This window comes from Dipodomys merriami, unplaced genomic scaffold (assembly GCF_024711535.1).
Source record: "Dipodomys merriami isolate MVZ:Mamm:240054 unplaced genomic scaffold, mDipMer1.0.p SCAF_1039, whole genome shotgun sequence".
NCBI lineage: Eukaryota > Metazoa > Chordata > Mammalia > Rodentia > Heteromyidae > Dipodomys > Dipodomys merriami.
Window position 1 is genome coordinate 1 of NW_027202315.1, and position 9,677 is coordinate 9,677.

Genomic DNA, 9,677 nt, shown 5'->3' on the forward strand with positions numbered 1-9,677 from the left:
CATTAGCCTAGCATGTGTGAAGCAATGGTGTGATCTCCCAAACATTACAAAGTACACACAAAGCACACACATACAAAAACCACATAAACACACACATATACACCACATACACACATTTGGAATATTGATATAATTATATTAAATGGAGGAAACTATCACAAATAGTAAAAGTGTGTTAATATATGAAATCATGATATTGCACGTACTATTTACAAGTTTAGTAGAAAAAAAATAATCACAATATACTTGGATTTTAATAGATTAAGTAAACTGAAAATTAATAGATGACATGAGAACATATGCAAATAAGTTGAAATAATAAACATTTTGAAACATGTATCCTTTTATTTTGACAAAAAATTGATGTTACTGGTATTTTAACTCAATTTAGAATATGATAGCTAGGTGCTCTATATAACACTAACGATAGCTATATCTCTAATCATTTCACTCTAAATAGTTTTATAATAAGATCACAGCATTTCTAAGTATCTCCCGAGTTACAAATCCCATTTACACTTCCCACCATAGCTAGAAAATGGATGCCACAAATCACCATGCCGAGCTCAAACTTTTTTTTAATTCAAGTAAAAATATTTCCAAAAAGTGACCAAGTAATGAAGCCTTTCTTAATAAGGTATGTGCTTCTTGAAAATACAGTAAGTATTTGTTACTTGGACAAATATATTTGTAAGTGTAAGAAAATAAATTTATTTAAAATCTTTAATCATATAAAAATTAAGAAAATTTTTAATAGTCACATATTAAACATTATAAAAGCAAAATATGTGTCTGAATATTTACATGTGTAAATATCATGCAAAAATAAATTAACTAATCCTCTGAAAAAAGAATTATCCTAAAGAAACAAAAGAAAATATTTAATCCCAAAATTTGAAATTTAGAAAATAAAATGAAATGTACACTTAATTAAGTGTAAACCCTCTGTATATGTTTTAAAATAAAAATGCATTAACAAAGAAAGCAAAAGTACCCAGGGATCAATAGCAACAGCAAAAACATCAGTAGTTCTTGTTCTGAGTGTACAAAAAAAATCAATGGAAGAGATAACAATGTTCCTTCCCTAAGAAATGTACTCATTACCTTACCTTATTTATGTAACTGTAACCCCTGGGTACATTACCATTAAATTGAAATTAAAAATAAACCAAATAATATACCAATTAAGAATTCTTAGAAGCCATTGGTTAAAAACTTTGTAAAAAACTGCCCTAAGTACCCATGGAATATATTTTGATGATACTATTACATACTTCAACCTGAGCAGAGAAGCAAAAAGTTTAAAAACTGTTACAAAGTAAAGTAATAAATCAGAATATATTACTATTAATAATAATCATAAGATTTATTTATAGTGGTAGTCAAATATGTAAGAAATGAGGCAATATGCCATACATTTGAACTTAATAAGTGAGAAAGAATTTTCTAGGTCTTTTAAAATTATCATAAGTTTAATTGAAACACTATTCTGTCACATCATATGATAATCAGATGAAGCTGATATTAGAGCAAAGAACAGATTGTACTAATTTCTTGAATGTTCATGTATACTTATTTTGGTTGTGGGAAATTGTGGGTATTTCAACTTGGGGTATATTTTTCTTGCTAGGCTGGTGTCATATCAGTGGTTAATTTTAGGATAGGTTTTCCTTTCCACAAGAACATGCACCTGATCTGTCCTTTTAGCCTTCCCATCATCAATGGCATCAGAGATGAACACCAGCTTGTCTAGCCTGCTACCTTGACTGGCCTGGGTCCTCAGTCCTTCCAATCTTAGTAACTAGATAGTGAAGGATGGTGGAAATGATCCAATGCACCCAGCTATAGAGTGAGAAGGAATTCCACTAACCTTTTGGCCTGGGTTCTGTTCTCAAGCCTCCTAAGTAGTTAAGAGTATCAATGGGAGCCCCTGGTGCCAAGCAGTAACTATTTTTAAAGCAATTAGACATATATATGGCTTAGGCTTGTGATTACCTCAGGAAATGAATAAAAGAGCAGTGAAGCATAGAGGACATTCAGAATTTTAACTAGGTACTGAGGCTGAATAAGCTTAGCTAGCTACTCGGGAGTATGAGATCTGATTATCACTGTTCAAAGCCAGTCCAATCATGAAAATACAAGCAATAATCTTAAAATAAACAGAAGTGGCTGAAGTGGAAGACCACTATCCTTGGGTACAGAAGCTTAGTAATGGTTCGTAGCCACTATCAAGCTTCAAGAATGATGAATGCATGCATGAGCACATGCACATATGCGTTTGCATACTCGCATGGACATGAACACACACACACACACACACACATGAGTATTTCAATGTGAAGTTATTCATTCTTTTACTTTGCTGTACTTTATTTTCCTGTATTAGTTTACAAATTAACAAAATCAGCTAAGGACCTATTTACATAAAATTCATCATGTTTCTCTAAAATCTACTCTCTTTTTGGAAGCCTGCTTTTATTTGACCCAAAAGTAAATTAATCAGGAATTCAATTCATCACTCTGAATCTATAGTATTAGATGATTGTTTAGGTTCCTCCTAGCAATATGATTTTCTAAAATCCTGCATCAAGCAATATATTTTTTTCACTAAAAGGGAAGCCTCTGTCAAACAATTAATAATAGGTTTTTCTCCTCCTGGCATGCATCTGTAGTTATATTATCTTCATATATTTCATGATCTGTCTGTGATGCCAAAGACTGCCATGAAAGTAAAATCACCCTTTTCAGTGCTTAGCATTTGTACACCATTCATAGATATGAAGGTGTTTATAAATGTTACTGAAATTGCTTTGGAATAAATAATGTTCACCCTGACTATCTTGAGAAAGAAGAATCGGTTTCTCAGCACTTTAGGTAATTACTTGAAGGAAAGAAACAAAAGGAAAAGTGAAGAACAACTCAACACATACATTCAAATGAAACAAAACAACCCAAGAAAACACAAATTAATTCAGTACTCAAGAACCTGCAGGAAATGAAAGATTTAAAAAAAAATCAGCTATGACAAGCTTATGAAAATCCTGACTACATGGGAGTGCACTGTTGTGAGAACAGTGGCTAAAGCCCATACTAGACAGAAAGATCTGTACATAATACCATGCACTTGTTATTCTTAATTCCAGGAAGAATAACATAAAGTGGAATGAGGCCAAGATAATACACAAGTAGGAAACCAGTTTCTATCTGAAAAAATAATCGGGATAATTTAGGGCTGGGCACAGGATAAAGTGGTAAGAACACCCAGTTATTGGGCACAAGACACTGAATTCAAACTGTAATATTAGGTGTATTGAAGATAAAAGTTATGATTATAAATAATTTGAATAATTGTAAGACTTGAGTATTTGAGTGGGGAAAAATCCATGAGAGAGAATTAACCCACGTTCCAATGCTTTCTACTTTAGTGATAATGTTTATTGGTACTTCAGACAACAGTTACCTTGCAAATGAGCATGGATGTGCATTTGGGTGATGGAAATACTCTCCTTTCACAGGTGTAAATTAAATAGATTGTTTTGGGTAGATTGTAGTTCTTGAACTAAGAGCGTGGCTGATGTCCGTGAGCTTTTTTTCTCAAGGCTACCACTCTATTACTTTGAGCTACAGTTCCAATTCTGATTTTCTGTTGGTTGTATGGAGAGAAGAAGCTCATGGACATTCCTGCTCAGGATGGCTTTAAACCATGTTCATCAGATCTGAGCCTGCTGAGTAACCAGGATTCCGGGCATGAGCTGTCGATGTTTTTAACAATTTAGTAAATTGTATAGTTACAGAAGTTATAAATTATCATTGTACCCTTCGGTATATATGTGTGTGTATATATCAATATATACGGATAGAAATATTTTAACATATTATTGTGTCTACAGTAGATATATGGAATCATCCTTCATTATAAAATAAAATGGCAACAAAAGTTAATAGGAGCAAACAAAGGAAATTGTTACACGTTTCTTTTTATTGAATGAAATTGGAATCAGTTTGGGCAAACCATCTCTACTTTAACAAACTGGATAATTGCTATTAATTCCAATCCATCTATTTGCCCATATTGTGCATCCTCACACATGATTGTCAAAATCAAACCACACTTTTTGCCTTTGTATTTAACTCACCTGTTATAATTTAAGCGATAGATGAAGTAATTAAATAAAGATTAAAATAAAAATAAGCGAGGTTGTGAGTTAGATTTGAAAAAGATTTTAAATATGATTATAGCTAATTAAAATGCAGATTTCTTATTTTACTCTGTTGTTATTTCTCTCATTCCCACATTAGGAAATTACATAAAAGGTTCTCACTAAATTATATGTACAATTATTTAAAATGTATTGACAGAATATGGGCACAGTGTGGTTTTAGCTTATTGAGGCCTGTATGAGGTAGTGTGTTTTTGAGGACTTGCAATACGTTGTAATGAAGATGAAGGGAGGGATGTGCTTATTCTTTAAAACTGGCTAGACGATTGCTTCTAAAATGTTACAGCAAAATCACTTTCACAACCATGTTCATTACTGCACTATTCACCATAACCAAGTTATGAAAACAGCCAAGATGCCCTTTGGCAGAGTGATGGTTGGAAAATGTGTGTGATATATACAGAATTGGATTGCCCCTATCCATTATGAGGACTGTTACATTATTTGTAAAGAAATGGATAGATCTAAAAATATGTTAAGTAAACGAAGTCAGAGCCAGACACACAAAGGACCCATGTTCTATCTCATATTTGGAAGCTAGAACTTTATACAAGTTTACACAACAATAGTAACCAAATCATGCTTTTTGCTCAGGAGCACTTAAATGGTGTATTTTCTTATAAAGTTGAACTTTTAATCCAACAAAATGAATACTGGGCAACTATCACTTGGAAGATGTGAGGGGAAGTCAAAGGGAAGGAATAAAGACAGTTATGGAGTAAGAGTGAAGACATTATATTTAATGCAAATAATATGAAACTAGAAAAAATTAAAGTGTGGTGAGGTTTGGAAGGGCAGGGAAAAGTTATATAAAGATCCATTATACTTAAAAAAGTCATTTATTGAATGGAAATTCCCATGTACAACTAGTTAAGATAAGAAAAATATGATTAATAACAATGGAGACATTTGATCTGAAACCATGAGTCAATATAATAGTTTCCTCCTCAGAAATTTTCTTTGCACTTATGTTCATCATAGTGACAGAAAAGTGATCAATGCAATGAATATTAATACATCACATTGCACATATAGAATCAACGTAAAAATGTTAGAATTCATCACATCGTAAAATAACAGGTAGAATGTACCAAATGCTAATTGTTTTTCCAAGTACTTTACCAATTGTATCTAATTTAATCCTCACAATAATTGCATAAAGTGGAACTACTTACATTTTTAATTATCAGATGATGACATTGAAGTCTTCAGAGTTCTAATTACTACTACAACATTGCACACATTGTAAGTGTTACCCTGAGGTTCATCTCCTACTGTATCAAATAAGCCACATTCTATTTTATGACTAAAATACCAGCACTTAGTCTACAAATAATAGGAAAATTTTCCAGAATTATTGTGTACACTCATAATATTTCTCTTTAACATTGTTAGAAAATAGGGAACTGTAATATGAAAACTCAAAGTTCATAATCAATGCATACCTCCCTGGTGAAAGGAACTGCTAAAGTATAAGATTCTTGATTTCTAGCTCAAAGTAATAGAAATCATATTTTACCCCTTCACTCAACACTGCACTGCCTGGATCCTATTTCTCTTTAACACAGTCTTACTGAAAGAATGACCTCCCCAATTCCTGATGGAAACAGACTGCATGTCTTATGGACCAATCATTTCCACATTGTAGCTAAACTAATTTTAATTGCTTTTTATACCCAATATTTTAAGAGAAAGTTACTACTTTAAAATGCCATTAAAGCAAGACTGATATAAAAATCACCTTTGACCCTAGATATATATTTTACCTTTCCTATACCCAACAATGCACTCTGAATTATCATTAATGTTAGGAACGAGAGGATAAAAAATCATAGACACCAAGACCTAAGAATGAATTAAAGACTTTCCAACTTCTGAATACAATTGGTTTAAAAAGACGTGAAGGGCTGGGAAGGTGGCTTAGTGGTAGAGCGCTTGCTTTGCATGCATGAGGCCCTTGGTTCGATTCCTCAGCACCACACAAGCAAAAAGAAACAAGCCGAAAGTGACGCTGTGGCTTAATTGGTCGAGCGATAGCCTTGAGCTGAAGAGTTGAGGGAAAAGTTCAAACCCCACTACCAGACCCCCTCTCCCCAAACAAAAGATATCAATACTACCACATTTTTTCAAAATTTCTTATGATACTCAAGATTCAATTATAAACTATTAACACTTGAAAATAACGCATTTTCTTGGGAGTAGAACACAAAACACAAGATTAATCCTGATCATTTTAAAAGACCTTTATTTATAATAAAAATTCACTCTCATAACTTCAAAGAGTCAAAAAATAACAAGCACAGTGACACAAAAATTAATTTAACTGCATCATATACCTTCAAAGGACTGTGCTAATAAAAAACAAAATTATACTAATAAGTATGTTACCCAATTCACTTACATTTTTTATTCTATTTCTTTTAGTTTCGAAAAAAACTGACTTTTCATAAAATGATGCAAAAAAAGCCTATATGCCCACTTACATTTTCAAATCTTAACAATATTTGTTTCAGAAATGTCTTTAGCTGTATAGTCAATGAACTAAAATACTAGTATTTAATAATAATAATAATAAATACTAGTAATAATACTAGTATTTAAAGGGTTTTCAGAAATTGCAAGACTCGCTCTGGGATGTTAAATTGGAAAAGATATTCAAAAAGCTTTATTTGTTAAAGTTGTCATAGTTACTCCCACAAAAAAACTATTAATGAAGAAACCTTTGTATGTACAAAACAACTACAAATTAATCCACAATCTGGAGGTGACTCATGCTTTTTGTTTGTTTGTTTGTTTTGAAATATATATCTAACAAGCATAGCCACAATACTGATTTAAAGTCAATCTGATGGGATATCTTAGTGTGAATAGATACGATCTTACAAAGAAAGTTATTTTCAACAGAAATCCGGAAAGAGTATATCCACCTTGAGTTTCACAGGAATAACCAGAGAGTAATAACTGTTTGGTCAAGTCGGTCAAAATCACTCCATGAGTATATCTTAAAAGTATAACCATATACATACAGTACAAAATACATATTTTGTACTGACACTCATGTTATGGCAATAACTTACTACCTAATTATATGTGTATCTTTTTACCTAACAAATACTAAGAGCTGAAAATGATCTCTTATATCTAACTTAATTTTGTAAATGTTTTAATAATGATGATGTTATTTAACAAATAAATGTACAGAAGGGTGGTTCCACTGAAATGACAGGACAGAACACTGATAAATAAAAAAAAATTGCAACACAGCTCTTTTCGGCCTCTCCCTGTTCATATTGGCAACCAACATTGCAACAACACACACACACACACATATAAACACACATGTGTGCACATGTACACACACATATTCACACATGCGAAATTCAGGGTTTATTGTACAAAAAAGTTCAATTAAAATATTAGTGATTACGACAAATGATAATTTACCTTATTACAAAATAATACATAATCCAGTCACCATGGTTGTCACATTTTACCTGCCACTCCACATGTGATCACTTAATTTATTTTAGGTAATTAATTAACTAATTCATTCTTTCATTAGATTAGTACAAATACTAGAGCTTGAATTCAGGGCCTGACTCTGTACCAGAATTATTTTTTTTGTTTTAGTTATCTCAAGGCTAGCATCTTACTCCTTGTACCACAGCTCCATTTCTAGCTTTTGCTGGTTACTTTCAAACCAGAATCTTATGGACTTTTTTTTCATGGTCTGCTTTCAAACCATAGTCATCAGATTTCATCTTTCTGATTAGCTAGGTTTAAAGACCTGAGCCACCGTTGTGGCTCCTACTTTTTCCTATTCTTATCTAATGCACATACTTAGATAGTAATTTAAAACTGAGAGTATAGAAGCAAGATGTACAGTGATTATATTGTCCTGCCAGAAATTCGTTAGTAATGTAAATTTCTTCTTAAGACCATACACAAAAAATACTTAAGAAGAAATCTGATGAACTGTGTGTGTATGTATGTGTGTGTGTGTGTGTGTGTGTGTGTGTGTGTGTGCTGTTGCAATATGTTCCACATATAAGCACTGTGCTGGGGTGTCCAGCCATTCACAATAATTGCGTGCATATCTTCCTTGAGCTACCAACTCATGGACAATGTCTAAGTGTCCACTATAGGCTTCCCGATGAAGAGGGGTATACTCATCCTCATCCCTAGTATTCATATGAGTGGCCTTTTCAGAAAGTGGTCTCTGCACTGTAGTAAGCTGCAAGAAAAGCTCTCTACCCCTGAGCCACCTTCCCAGGCCAAGGATTAAGATTCTTGTAGGCTACTAAAAATATATTTACCAATTTCAAGTAAATACATAAACTCTATTCCCATCTCTTTTATCAAATAAAAAAATAAAATTGTTTTGTTTGTAAATTGATCAGAAACATGGATTTTGTGGCTAGCTAAGTCATTGCACATCTGTATCTCTTGTCCTCTCTCTCTTTCATGATTCTCATAGACAATATGTTTGCTCCATAATTATCCTAATCTATTTCGCTTTCATTTGTTTGGTTGCATCATTTCACTTTCTTCTCTGCCATTTCCCAAACCAGAACCACATAAACAGAACCATCCAGAAGTGCTGCTGTGCCTCAAGTGGTAGAGCACTTGCCTTGATTTGAAGAGCTCACGGACGGTGCCCGAGCCCAGAGTTCAGGCCCCACAACTAATTTTAAAAATAGAATCTAAATCCTTGATAAATCTAGGAACAGATCTGACTGAAATCAGTTGAATCACAACTTTCCTGCACAATGAAGGAATAAATAGGTCCAGGCTAGGAAAGCAGCTAGAGAAGGCAGGCTGATTGTATCTGTGACAAAAATTTGTGGAAAATGGTATCGAGGATTAATTACTGGTGATCCACTAGCACTGGAAGCATGATGCTGAACTGTTGATTGGTGATTCTGAACTATTGCTGTGATCATTATATTCTCCAAGAGGAAAAAATGAAACAATTAATATCAAAGGACTACTAACACATTTTGACTTGTCATTAAGCATCTTCAATCATCAAAATCAACAGAAGACAATAGACAGGCTTACTTTTTTAGATGAAAACAAGTATCTTTAAAAAAACAAGGAATTGGAAGATGGCGGAGAAGAAGATAGACATTAAACAACTTTTCGAATAGAAAGCAGTTTTATAGTTCCAGTGAACAGTCCTAAGCCAGAGAATTCACCAAGAATGCCTTCACAGGACAGAGAGTTAGGCCAGAGAGGGAAAATGTAGGCAAGGAGAAAGCTCTGACCACTTGCCAGCAGCCACTTCCGTGGAAGCAGCAGTGGCGGCGGCGGCCTCAGTTGCCATACCTGAATCACAGAGAGTCTGGGATGAAGGAGCCAGACGCAGCGGGCGAGCGGATTCTACTCAACACTAGCAAGAATCGACAAGGAGCAAACATCTTCATCCTGCAATTTGCAGACCAGAGATGACCCAGG